Source organism: Bos mutus, chromosome 23, assembly GCF_027580195.1.
Source record: "Bos mutus isolate GX-2022 chromosome 23, NWIPB_WYAK_1.1, whole genome shotgun sequence".
NCBI lineage: Eukaryota > Metazoa > Chordata > Mammalia > Artiodactyla > Bovidae > Bos > Bos mutus.
In genome coordinates this window covers 21,333,472-21,346,199 of record NC_091639.1, presented here as the reverse complement: position 1 = coordinate 21,346,199, position 12,728 = coordinate 21,333,472, and the positions used below count along the sequence as shown (strand labels likewise).

The following is a 12,728-nucleotide window of genomic DNA, read 5'->3' as shown; positions in this document are numbered from 1 at the left end:
TTTGGGCACCTTCACCTCCTGGTGGTGTTGGTCCCCTGATCCCCACTGTAACTTTCTTGAGTGTTTCTCATTCTTTCGTCACCTGGTGCTTTCAGGAACCTGTGCTGTCGAGCTGGACTCGACATGTGTGTGATCTTTTTAATCACAAAAATTGGTGGTGGTGGGGCGGGGGGAAGCTGTAGAAAAAGAACTACTACACTGTATAAATGTATATATGTGGAAGTGGTATACACAAGAAAAATTTTCCAATCAGAAAATACGAGTTTTCATCTTGAGTCCACCCCCTTTTTAAACTGTTGGAATAGGAGCTTTGGTGAACATTCTCAAACTTTTAAACAATTACAAGACCATCGCAAGTTTTGTTTTTGACAAGACATTCCTTCAATCTTGCACCTCTAGAATTTACACATCTTATTTCTATTTTATTATCTAGGAAAGAATGAAAATAAGCACTTCTTTAAGAATTATTCTGTTGAATTTTCACAAAGGGACCAAGAATACTGAAAAATGAAAGCAAATGGACAGTAAAGTCATCAAGACTCAGATACAAATACATTTTTTCCTTTTTATTTCAACTTTTTTCCCTTGAAGCTCTTTGTTATCCTTTATGTCATTTTGAATTATTTTCTTCTTTTTGAATTTCTGTTTTAGTTTCACAGTGTCTGTTTTCTACTAACAATTCTTGGACATTACATCAGAAGAAAATAATCAACAATATTTCAACATCAGAACTGCATCAAGTTGCAAATTGAAAATTGTTACAAACTTAGAAGCAATAGGGGGCCATATAGGGACATTCACTATACAGGAACTTGATGTTAGAAACTATCCATTAGCTACCTATCCCTCCTCAGTTCAGAAGCTTGCATTTTATCTCATAAAGAAACATGTGATTGGACAAACAGCATCATTGAGTATTTTATTGCCTAATTCAGTAATGATCCCTTTATATTCTATTGAAGTGAGAGGTCTTGGGTAATTCACAAAACATAATTAGTTTTCCATTCAGTATCTTAAAAATAAGGCTAATAGTGTCTATGTCAAAAAGACTACTATAACCATCAAAGGAAATCATGCAAGTAAATGCTTTGTGTCATGTCCACACATATGGTTCTTGGATTCTCCCAGAACACCACCTAAACATGTAATATCTTCTTGTAGCTATGGCTGTCCAATAGCAATATAATAAAGCCATAAATGAGTCACTTTTATAACTTTTAATTTTGTAGTAGTCTCATTAAAAATAAAAATAGATGGTCTTGGTTTAAGAAGACTATATAAATGACTTGGTATATCAAACATCACTTAAATAGTCAATAAAAATTATTAGTGATATGGGTTAAATTTTAAATATCATATTAAGTCTTTGAGGTCTGGTATATATTTTATACTTACAGCAAATCTCATCTTTTCAAGTGTTTAATACTCAAAGTGGCTAGTGGCTACCATTTTGGACAGTGCAGCATTAAACCTGTATGTCATTGATTTTCAGATTTTCTGAATTGAGTATATATGGCATGAGTGTGTTCTGTCTCTCAATTTACAAGTTTAATTCCTCATAAGAATTATGTATTAAATGAATCCATAGTCTAGATTTTTTTTTTTTTTGAATTGAAGTATAGATGATTTGGAGAAGGCAATGCACCCCACTCCAGTACTCTTGCCTGGAAAATCCCATGGATGGAGGAGCCTAGTAGGCTGCAGTCCATGGGGTCGCTAAGAGTCAGACACGACTGAGCGACTTCACTTTCACTTTTCACTTTCATGCATTGGAGAAGGAAATGGCAACCCACTCCAGTGTTCTTGCCTGGAGAATCCCAGGGACGGGGGAGCCTGGTGGGCTGCTGTCTATGGGGTCGCACAGAGTCGGACACGACTGAAGTGACTTAGCAGCATAGATGATTTACAATATCATATTAGTTTCAGGTGTACAAAACAGTTACTCAACATTAATTTTTAAAATTCCAAACTTGTTCATGGGGCAAAAAGAAAAAAAAGTATACCTTATTATTATGAATCCCTGAGAATCCAATAGACATGCAGTTTTCTCCAGGAGCAACACATTATGACCCAGAAGTGTTTCTGCAAACCTTCTTAATATTGGAAAGAATCATATTTTATAGCACCAATCACAGTAATCCTCCTTAGCAGTTCACAAGCTAAAGAATACTGAAGGTACAAGCCTGTCAGGCAAATTATATTCTTCAATTTCAAGAGGAACTCAAAATTATTTTGTGAATATTGGCAAAAGTTCATTAACAGGCAAACCAGAAGGAGAAGGTATTAACCACTAGAAATCTACTGTCAGAAAATCTGTTTTCTTGTGGTGTTGTGTAGTTCAAAGAACACAGTTTTAATCATAGTAGATCCCAGTATTCAAGAAATGTCCAGGAACAAGCTTATTTTCCTTCGAATATCACTAATGAGCACACTTTTCTGTCTTTATCCACCATCCACATCCATGTGTCTACTGATTACTCACAAATCCAAGGCTGGGAGTAATTGAGTTTGCCATGTAATGTTCTCTCAAGTGTGCACCACATAGATCTTGAGTTTAACAAGAGCAAAGCTGGCTCATCTTCTCCATTTCCAATCTTTCTCCCACTTCCAAAAGAATTTTTAAAACATTTTCTGCAGTTTTTTTTTCCATTTGTAGTGACATGGCTTTTCTTGCCTTCCTAAATAACTGAATGACTGAGCAAACACACACATATTTTTTCTTTATCCCTAATATCTTGTGGTTGTATGTCTTTGGTCTCACTCTCATAGTCTAACACTCCTCTCCATTGCTAAAGCTGTTGTTTCATTCATGCCTTATGAAGAAGAGATTTTGGATTATTGGTGAGTCTGCTGAATTACCCTGGTGCATAGGTTAGAAGAGGGGGGGGGAAAGCCCCTTAAATTGCAAGGCTGAATGCTTTGCTCTAAGGTGTTTTACTGGTTGTGGCTTTCTTCCATCAAATCTAGTCCTTAATATTCCAGTGGAACGAACAGCAAATACCACGGAGCGTTTTAGGCTAGAAAGAAGCTGAATTTCAATGGCCTTGGATGTCTCAGTTTAAGACATTTTTGTGCATGTGTGCTCAGTCATGTCTGACTGTTGGTGCCCCATGGACTGTAGCCTGCCAGGCTCCTTAGTCCATGGAATTTTTCAGGCAAGAGTACAGGAGTAGTTTGCCATTTCCTACTGCAGGGGATCTTTCTGACCCAGGATCAAACCCGCCTCTCTTGCACCTCCTACATTGGCCGGCCGATTCTTTACTACTGAGCCACTAAGACAAATTTGGAGGAAATCTAAAAGCCAGATACTGAGACTTGATTTGATTTCTTGTCAGCGTAATAGGAGACCCCAACCATGTTTTAAGGCCACTGTGGAAACTTCCTGTGGTTATCTGATAACTTCCAATCTTTTGCCTTGCCCCGGGCTCGATCCCTGGCACAACTTCTATACGCTAGAGTATCAATATCCTTCTTTGGTTTCTGAGGGTCTCCGGCCTAAAACTTGGCATTAAACGCTACTGTCAAGAGGCTCAGGAATCCAGAGCCTCAGGAAACAAAATTAATTTCCAGAAAAGTATTAGCAAGAAAGTAGCCAGTGAGGGGGTGTAGCTCAGTGGTAGAGCGCATGCTTTGCATGTATGAGGCCCCGGGTTCAATCCCCGGCACCTCCAGGCATTGGTTCTGTTTTTCTCTGGAATACGCTCAAACTGTTCTTCAAGGAATACAGATTTAACTCTCCTAAGCTTTTCCTCCTTAGAGTCCTGTACACATAGAAAGTAAAAACATAACCCAATGGGTTTCGGTGAAATCCCTCATCTCCTGCTGTGAACCTCGACGTCACCAAGACAACTGCAACAGCAGAAGGAAGACAAAAACCAAGTGGGACAGAGAACGGGATTCTAACCGGAACGGAGTCTGGACTTCTTGGCCCTGAGATTAAAGTTCTGACAACTGACACACCAAACTATTTAAGGGAAGTTAACTGAGCTTCTGAAAACCATTTCAAGTTAAAGATACTTGGTTACTGGCTTACCTTTCATATCTTGCATTCCAAGCTCAACACAGGAAAAAAAACACTCACTCTCACCTATACCTCTGGTGCTGAAATCTAAAGACGCAGGTGGATCCTGTTTCTATTTTGACCGCTTCTCCTACCACTGTCGCGTGGATATCGGGACGCTGTGGGCCCGGCTGCCCCGCGATCGGAAGCCGCCAATACCACCCGGATCCACCGAAAACAGAAACTCGACGCCGGGAAAGAGCAATGAAGTGCTCTGAAAGCCGCGACAATCGAGCAAAACGAAGGGGATCTTCCTGCGGAAAAGTGCCCGCAGGCTCGCTTTTATCGAGCATGGACCTGGGAGCTTTCCATGTACCCAGAGGAAGCGCAGCAGAGACGGGCAGCTCACCGCCTCTCCTCCTAGCCAGATGTTTTGTCAACCTAAGCGTTTGTCCAATTTTTTCCTCCTCCACCTTCCTGTGGCCGTGGCAGCCCCGGACTCCACCATGTCTCAGCGTGCCTTTCGTTATCATTCCCTGAATTCTGCTCTCAAGTTCTTTCGTCTTGACCCACACTAATCGCTCTCCTGGCATTAACTTTCCCAAGCAGCTCAGCTCGCTCGTCTCAAAGGCTGAGAACTGCCAAACCTGGCTGACTTTCAGAATCGACGGGGCGAGCTGATAAACAAGGTCGATTTCTTGCTTCGCCCATCAAGGATAATTTAGAATTTCCTCCAAAGCTGGTACCTGAGTTGGCTGTCGCACCAAATTTTGGCTGAAAGTGGGAAGCTCTGCCCTTTCCACGAGAACAGTGGGATCTCAAGAAATAATTTGGCAAACGGCGAGTTCATTTTGCACGTCGGGCCCAGTGGCCGAATCTCCTCCCTGGTGCTCTTTCGTTCTGTAAAGGATTCCGAATTCCGCATATACTGTTGCTGCTGCTAAGTTGCTTCAATCGTGTCCGACTCTGTGCAACCCCATAGACGGCAGCCCACCAGGCTCCCCCATCCCTGGGATTCTCTAGGCAAAAACACTGGAGTGGGCTGCCATTTCCTTCTCCAATGCATGAAAGTGAAAAGTGAAAGTGAAGTCGCTCAGTTGTGTCCGACTCTTAGCGACCGCATGGACTGCAGCCTACCAGACTCCTCCGTCCATGGGATTTTCCAGCCAAGAGTACTGGATATATAGCTGCTGATGCTGCTGCTGCTAAGTCGCTTCAGTCGTGTCCGACTCTGTGCGACCCCATAGACGGCAGCCCACCAGGCTCCCCCGTCCCTGGGATTCTCCAGGCAAGAACAAGAACACTGGAGTGCGTTGCCATTTCCTTCTCCAACTGGATATACTAAGAGAGGCAAAAAATCGCTGGATCATCCTGCTGTCTGTTCCTGTCCTCAGCTTGGACCCTGTGGATCTCGGAACCAGAGCTACAAGACCTTGGGAAACAAATCGATACCGGATTTCCTGACCATGGTGCTGCACCGCCCCCCCGCCCCCCCCCCAACCCCACTACGTCGACATTGTTCTTTTATTATTTTTTTCCTTCTGCTTGCTTTGGGCTTTTTTCACTCTTTTTCCCTTTGGCTCTCTCAATGAAAACTTAGATGATTAATACGATACTTTTTTTCTTTTCTTATATCCATTGAGATTCTGCTTTGTTCTATGGGTTATTTAGAATTGTGTTGTTTAGCTTTCAACTGTTTGAAAATCTGCCTCATCTTTCTGTGACTTTTGGTTCGATTCCACTGTGGTCATAGAGCACACTGTATCCTTCAAGTTTATTAAATTTGCTGAGGTTTGTTTTATGTCCCAGGATATGTTCTATCTTGGATATTTGATGGATTTGAAAAGTGTCTGTATTCTGCTGGTATTGGATGAACTTATGTTGATTGGATTCTGGTGGCTGAGTTTTTCTATATCCTTGGTCATTTTCTGTTTAGTTGTTCCATTAGTTATTCTGAGAGAGACACTGAAGTCTCTAACTTTATTGGTAAATTTGTCTATTTTCCCTTTCAGCTCTATCAGGTTTTTGTTTTTGTTTCTCCTTCTTCACATATTTTTCAGCTCTGTGGTTTGGTGCATACATATTTTGAATTGCTATGCCCTTCTTGGTGTATGGGCACTTTTATCATGTAAAGTCCTCCTTTGTCTTTTCTTTGTTATAAAGTTTACTTTATCTGATACTGATACAGCTACTGCTTTCTTTTGATTAACATTTGCATGACATATTTTTTTAAATCCTCTTAATTTCAAACTGCTTATATATTTACAGGATATATTTGAGGTAAATATTTTTATAAATAGACAGCTTACAGTTTGATAATATTTTCTAATCTACCCTGTGAATTTAATTGGTGCCCTTAGACTATTTACATTTAATGTAATTATTGGTATGTAGGGCTTAAGTCTGGAATTTTAATTTTTTGTTTTGTTTGTTCTCTGTTATTTTTAGTTTTTGTTCCTTTTTCTTGCCTTTTTGTGGACCACTTGTACATATTTTAGAATTTCATATTCATTTATCTATACTCTTTTTATTGTATTCTTTGTGCAGATGTTTTTAAAAGTAGTTACTCTAAGAATTCCATTATAGATATGTAACTTATCAGAGTGTACTGGTGTCACCATTTTCCCAGTTCAAGTGAAATGTAGCAACCTCACCTTCCTTTTTGTCACTTTACTTTTCCTCATTTGTAATATAATTGTCTTAAGCATTTCTTTCACATATACTTAGAACCACAACAGAGTTATACTTTTGCTTCAAAACTGTTATACTTTTGTTTCAAACATAATTAAGAAAACTCAAGACAAGGAAAGTTTACTGTACTCACCATGTTTTTTGCTTTTTTGTTTGCTTCCTGATATCCAATATTTTTTCTCTTATCATTTATTTTCTGTTTGGAGAACTTACTGTAGCCATTATTTTAAGGTAATTCATTGGCAGCAAATTACCTTAGTTTTCCTTTATCTGAGACTATCTTGTTCTCTTCTCCATTTTTGAAGGATATTTTCCCTGGATATAGTATTCTGGACTGACAATTCCATTCTGTAAGCACTTGGAAAATGTGCCATTCTTTCTAACCTCTATCATTTCTGATGTAGCTGCTGTCATTTGAGTTGATTTTCTATATGGCTGGCTGAAGTGTCTTGTGTTTCTGGTTTTAAGACTTTATCTTTGTTATTAGAGTTCAGAAGTCTTGGTTGATTCCCCCGCCTCGGTCAATTGAAAAAAGAGACTCTCTTCTAAACACTACATAAAATCCAAACCTTCGGGTCTGCAGTCTGTAGTCTGAACATTTTCCCAAGACTTTCCCTTAGGGTTGGTAAATTCATCAAACAATCATTTCATTCTTGTAAAGCAACGGGCAAAATTTCAATAGGATTGCAAAGAGTTGGACACAACTGAGCATGCATGCATACTCATACAAAGCAGGGCATCTTTTCCCTGACCTCATTACTGTGTGAATTTGGACACAACTGAGCATGCATGCATACTCATACAAAGCAGGGCATCTTTTCCCTGACCTCATTACTGTGTGAATAAAGATAAAATATAGAGGACTGCACGCCTGAACAGGGACTTGAACCCTGGACCCTCAGATTAAAAGTCTGATGCTCTACCGACTGAGCTATCCAGGCTCTTGCTACTAGGCTTTCCCTGAGTAATTATCTTTGCACATTTGGCCAATTTATCTTTCAGGTTTTAGTTCCCAAGTCAGATTTCTTGAATTTTCCTCAGTGCTAAAAAGATTCTCTTTGAGAGAGATGTTGCAATCATCACGAACATTTTCCTTCCTCTTCTCTTCTTTGTCCTCCTTCTCTAGGTTTTCAGAACCAGAGATGCTGTGTCTCCTAGACAAAGCATTGCTGGGTTTCAGACCATTTTGCTAGACACAGAGAGTTTCATTTCTTGCCAAGTCCTTCATCTAAATTTCTCCAGACAGCACTCACACTATTTCTGTTTGTATCCCTCTTCATTGTCTTGACATCTTTCTTGCAGCCTTTGTAGGCAGAAAGAGAGTTGAAGAAGGAATTTGAAGACGCAAGAAAATGTTCTGTAACAGGTCCCTTTCTGCTGGTGGTTGAAACTGCCTTCAAGCATTCCTTTGGCAAGCGGGGGTCTTGGAGTTAGTTGATGGGAGGCTGAGAACCAAGTGTAACAGCTCTTGCTGGCCAGGCCCAACATGGTGTGGATTTCCACTCTTCAGCTTCTACTAGAACCAACAGTCTCTCCACACAGGAAAACAACAAGGGACCATTATCTAATCTAATGTTTCTCATTGAACCCATTTCTAGAAGGAAAAGGATTGAACTAAAACAATTTCATAGGAAACAGCAGAAGGTGTTTCTTCAGACTCTTTCAGTCCAGGCCCTAGCTCCTACTCTTCTGTTTGAACTTACAGGTTTTTCTCCTTGGAGAATGTGCCTCTGTGTCTTTGCAATAGAACAGGTCAGAACATACCAAGTTCTGAAGCTCCCTTTCCTTATGCTGTCATCACTCCTTCATTGCAGACTTCAGTTCTTGGCTCGTTTTTTCGGTCGAAATTGCATCATCATTTTCAGTGACTTAGGCAAGACAGCCTTCAAAGGTTGCATCACTTCTGATTGCCTTACCATTTATTAATTTTAAGTAATTATTTTCAGGGATTTGATGCAGTTTTATGCCCTTTGGGGTGGAAATGTTATCAATGAAATCGTCCTTTAATTGAAATTAGAAATTTGAAAATAGAAACGTGCCATGTTTCAGCTTTCAAATTTGAAAACATGACTTCATCAATCGGCCGCGTGGCCTAATGGATAAGGCGTCTGATTCCGGATCAGAAGATTGAGGGTTCGAGTCCCTTCGTGGTCGCTTGTTTCTTGTCAGACAAGAAGCGGAATCTGTTTTCATTTGACCTCTAAAGGCTGACCTTGAAAAGAAAACCTGAAATGGGACAAGCGTCTTTAAAAAGCCAAATTAGCATACCCATTAATTACTGATAACCTTGCATTTCGTCATTGGTGTCTAATCACCAAATAATACCTCGTAGTGAAGTACTAAGGCGTGTATAGTTATTGATACCATAATGACCCTGAATTTTCTTGCTCAGAATCCTTCTCTAGAAGTGGTAGAAATGAAGGTGAATTTCCCCTTAAAGTTGGGGTAGGTCTCTTTTTCTTATTGTAGGATCATAATTCTCCACCCAGGGATTGAACCTGCATCCTCATCAGTGAAAGCAGTGCAGTCCTAACCACTGAACCGCCAGGGACTACCCTGGACCTCTTTTTCCTGGTGGAGATTTAAGATAGACTTTTCCCTCCCTTTTCCCTCTTCCATTCTATCCTCCTTTTGCCAAAATAGCCACCTTACATGGAACCAAAGCCTCTAGTATTGGAACAGCTGCAAAAGCAATGCATTGGATCATTGGTTTTCTTGTTATATGAGCAAGGAACTCATGAGAAAATGAATGAAAAGGTGCAGCAAGAAGAATCTGGTTACAGAGTGGAGAAAACACACGGAGATACAGGGGTTTTTACACGTGACCTTGTATGTGGAAGGGTGGTGGCTCACGTGGTAAAGAATCTGCCTGTGATGCAGAAGGAAGTCAACTGCTCAACATTAAAAATCAGCTTTCCCTAGATATTCTTTAAAAAAAAAAAATCAGTGTCATTTTTGGATGGTTTTGAGAAACCTCACAGTTGGCAAGAGGAAGTCCCCTGAGATAAATTTCACCAATTTAAAAATCATTAGACTAGATCCTCTCTAGCATTGCTGGTTCAATATCCTGGAAAAGAAAAGTTGTACTAGGCAAAACTAAGGCAATCTGAAAAGATTATGGATTCTATCTTCTAAAATTTATCAATTTTAGTTCATTAATTTGGCCACTGTATCATCCTACTACGGAAACTGAGTGCAGAGTATAGGGAAACTTTCCGCAGTGTCCTCTCTATTTTTCTTTATATCTAAGTTCAAATTTAAACTTTTTATAAAACAAAAATGATCTCTCTTTTAGACTTACAAAAGAAGAGAGTGTTAAAAAGGATTTACAGCAAAGGTTTTGCTGCAGAGAGCAAATTTCTAACAGGGCTCTTGTAGTGGTTAGCACCCACATTCAACAAGAGAGTGATGAATAGAACCTATGTCACTGTCTGATTTCTATGAAGATTTTAAAGAAATCTTCAATAGAGGCTAGAACAAAAGAATAAGCATATGACTAGTAACGGGCTCCAAACGAAAGCAGGGTTCAGTAGCTTTTTTGTGTATGTATGAAATTATGGGGAAAGTGAAAGAATCTACACCAGAACGGGGTCTTGAATCCTGGGTCCTCCGACTAAGGTCCTGATGCGGGTCCAACTGAGCTACCCGAGAATACGATGGTTTCAGTGGGAATTTATTACTATTTAAACCCAAAACATTTAGCTACTACTTAACCCCACCTCCCTCTCCATTCTTTCCTTTGTATTTTAAAACCAAGCATGCTAAAATCTGTTGATGCCAGTTGAAATGCCCAAGCACAGAACCGCAGCTGGAATCCGTTTCTAAATTCGAAGCTGCTGCCCTCTGGGGATACGAACAACGTCGCCTTTCCGAAACCTCGGATACCGGGGCTACTGCTCCAGATACACGCAACCACAGGTGGGCCCTCGAAAATGCTCAACCTGTGCTTGCCGCGACAGAAAGTGTAGCAAAGCACGCTCGGAATCATAAAATCTTGGTCAAAACGGGACATATCTTTTTGTGAGACAGTCTTTCAAACCACTTGGCTTAGGAAGGAGCCTTCTCTTCCCGAGGGCTTGCAGAAAGTGCAGCAGCGACGCTTCGCTTGGGCACTTTCCACCTCTGCGCCTCTCCATTGAGACCCATCTCCAAACGATCCTCTTCTGTCTCCTTCTTCTGCTTGCCTCTCTTTCTCTTTTCTGCCCCCCATCAGCTTTATCCTTTTCCCCTCCAAGAACCAAGTCACTCTCCCTTCTCCAACCTTCCCTCTGCTGATTCCACTTCCCAACCGCTCGTCTTTCCAGGATGGTAATAATATAACCCATCCGGGCACCTATTTTCTCTTCCCCATTCCCTCCCCTGCCAGAAGGTTTGGGATTTTTGTCCAAAAATTGTACATTAACAATGGCACCTATGTTTGCCTAAAGTGTTGACCTTCTGCGCCTTGGGGACTGATGAAATTTGCTGATTTGTCAAGCTTTGGAACGTTTTAGGAAAAGCGAATCTGTTTCACAGGTTGCGCGCACCTTCCCTTGCACTCTCCTCTATGCGCAAATAATTTGACCTGAGAGATGCTACAACAGGAGCGCTCACATTTCTCCTCTTTCCTCTGTCCGCGGCCTCTCTTGTACTGTCTATAAAATCAAAGCTGTAGCGTCGTGGTAACAAAGTCGCTGTCATATTCCAAGTCCAGGTGCTGAATGCAGGAGTTTGCAAGACTACAGACTGCCTGAGACACATACTCCTCACTCTTTGTTTCGGTCAAGTACTGTGAATTAATTCACCTCTTGTCTTTAATTCACACCTGTACCAACGTCCCCGCGGCTGTACTCCGGGAACGCGTCTTTTTATTCCAAGTACTACTTTTTGCGTCTTTTTGGTAGCTGTGGGCAGGGGAAGACTTTCTAAAGAAGGGAAGATCTGACGACATAACAGAAGATTCTGTTCTGGGACTCTCCCTCGTGGTGGACTGGCACTGGCACAAGAGGCAGTTGGGAAAACCACCCTTGATGGGGAAGAGGATTGTGGAAAGATCTAAAGGTTTTTCGGTCCAGAATAAATTTCTCTTTCTCCTGCCCTAGCCGTTAAGACAAGAGTCAGCCCAGAGGTTTCAGAAACGGAAGAACTGAAAATAATGGAGGAGTTTATCTTGCCATTTCCGCTTTATTGACTATGCCTTTGACTGTGTGGATCACAATAAACTGGAAAATTCTGAAAGAGATGGGAATACCAGACCACCTGACCTGCCTCTTGAGAAACCTGTATGCAGGTCAGGAAGCAACAGTTAGAACTGGACATGGAACAACAGACTGGTTCCAAATAGGAAAAGGAATACGTCAAGGCTGTACTTTGTCACCCTGCTTATTTAACTTCTATGCAGAGTACATCATGAGAAACGCTGGGCTGGAAGAAGCACAAGCTGGAATCAAGATTGCCAGGAGAAATATCAATACCCTCAAATATGCAGATGACACCACCCTTATGGCAGAAAGTGAAGAGGAACTAAAGAGCCTCTTGATGAAAATGAAAGAGGAGAGTGAAAAAGTTGGCTTAAAGCTCAACATTCAGAAAACGAAGATCATGGCATCCTGTCCCATCACTTCATGGGAAATAGATGAGGAAAGATTGGAAAGTGTCAGACTTTATTTTGGGGGGCTCCAAAATCACTGCAGATGGTGATTGCAGCCATGAAATTAAAAGACGCTTACTCCTTGGAAGGAAACTTATGACCAACCTAGATAGCATATTCAAAAGCAGAGGCATTATTTTGCCAACAAAGGTCCGTTTAATCAAGGCTATGGTTTTTCCTGTGGTCATGTATGGATGTGAGAGTTGGACTGTGAAGAAGGCTGAGCACCAAAGAATTGATGCTTTAGAACTGTGGGGTTGGAGAAGACTCTTGAGAGTCCTTTGGACTGCAAGAAGATCCAACCAGTCCATTTTGAAGGAGATCAGCCCTGGGATTTCTTTGGAAGGAATGATGCTAAAGCTGAAACTCCAGTACTTTGGGCACCTCATGCGAAGAGTTGACTCATTG

The 12,728-nt window shown here is 41.1% G+C and overlaps 3 non-coding genes across 3 annotated transcripts; 2 read left to right on the top strand and 1 right to left on the bottom strand.

The window, feature by feature from the left end:
• Positions 1–3,599: 3,599 nt before the first annotated feature.
• On the top strand, positions 3,600–3,671 carry TRNAA-UGC (transfer RNA alanine (anticodon UGC)). The gene has a single exon. It is a non-coding gene; the product is annotated as a tRNA-Ala (tRNA).
• Positions 3,672–7,559: 3,888 nt separating this feature from the next.
• TRNAK-UUU (transfer RNA lysine (anticodon UUU)) lies at positions 7,560–7,632 on the bottom strand. Its single transcript has one exon. It is a non-coding gene; the product is annotated as a tRNA-Lys (tRNA).
• Positions 7,633–8,772: 1,140 nt separating this feature from the next.
• On the top strand, positions 8,773–8,845 carry TRNAR-CCG (transfer RNA arginine (anticodon CCG)). The gene has a single exon. It is a non-coding gene; the product is annotated as a tRNA-Arg (tRNA).
• The last annotated feature ends 3,883 nt before the right edge of the window (positions 8,846–12,728 follow it).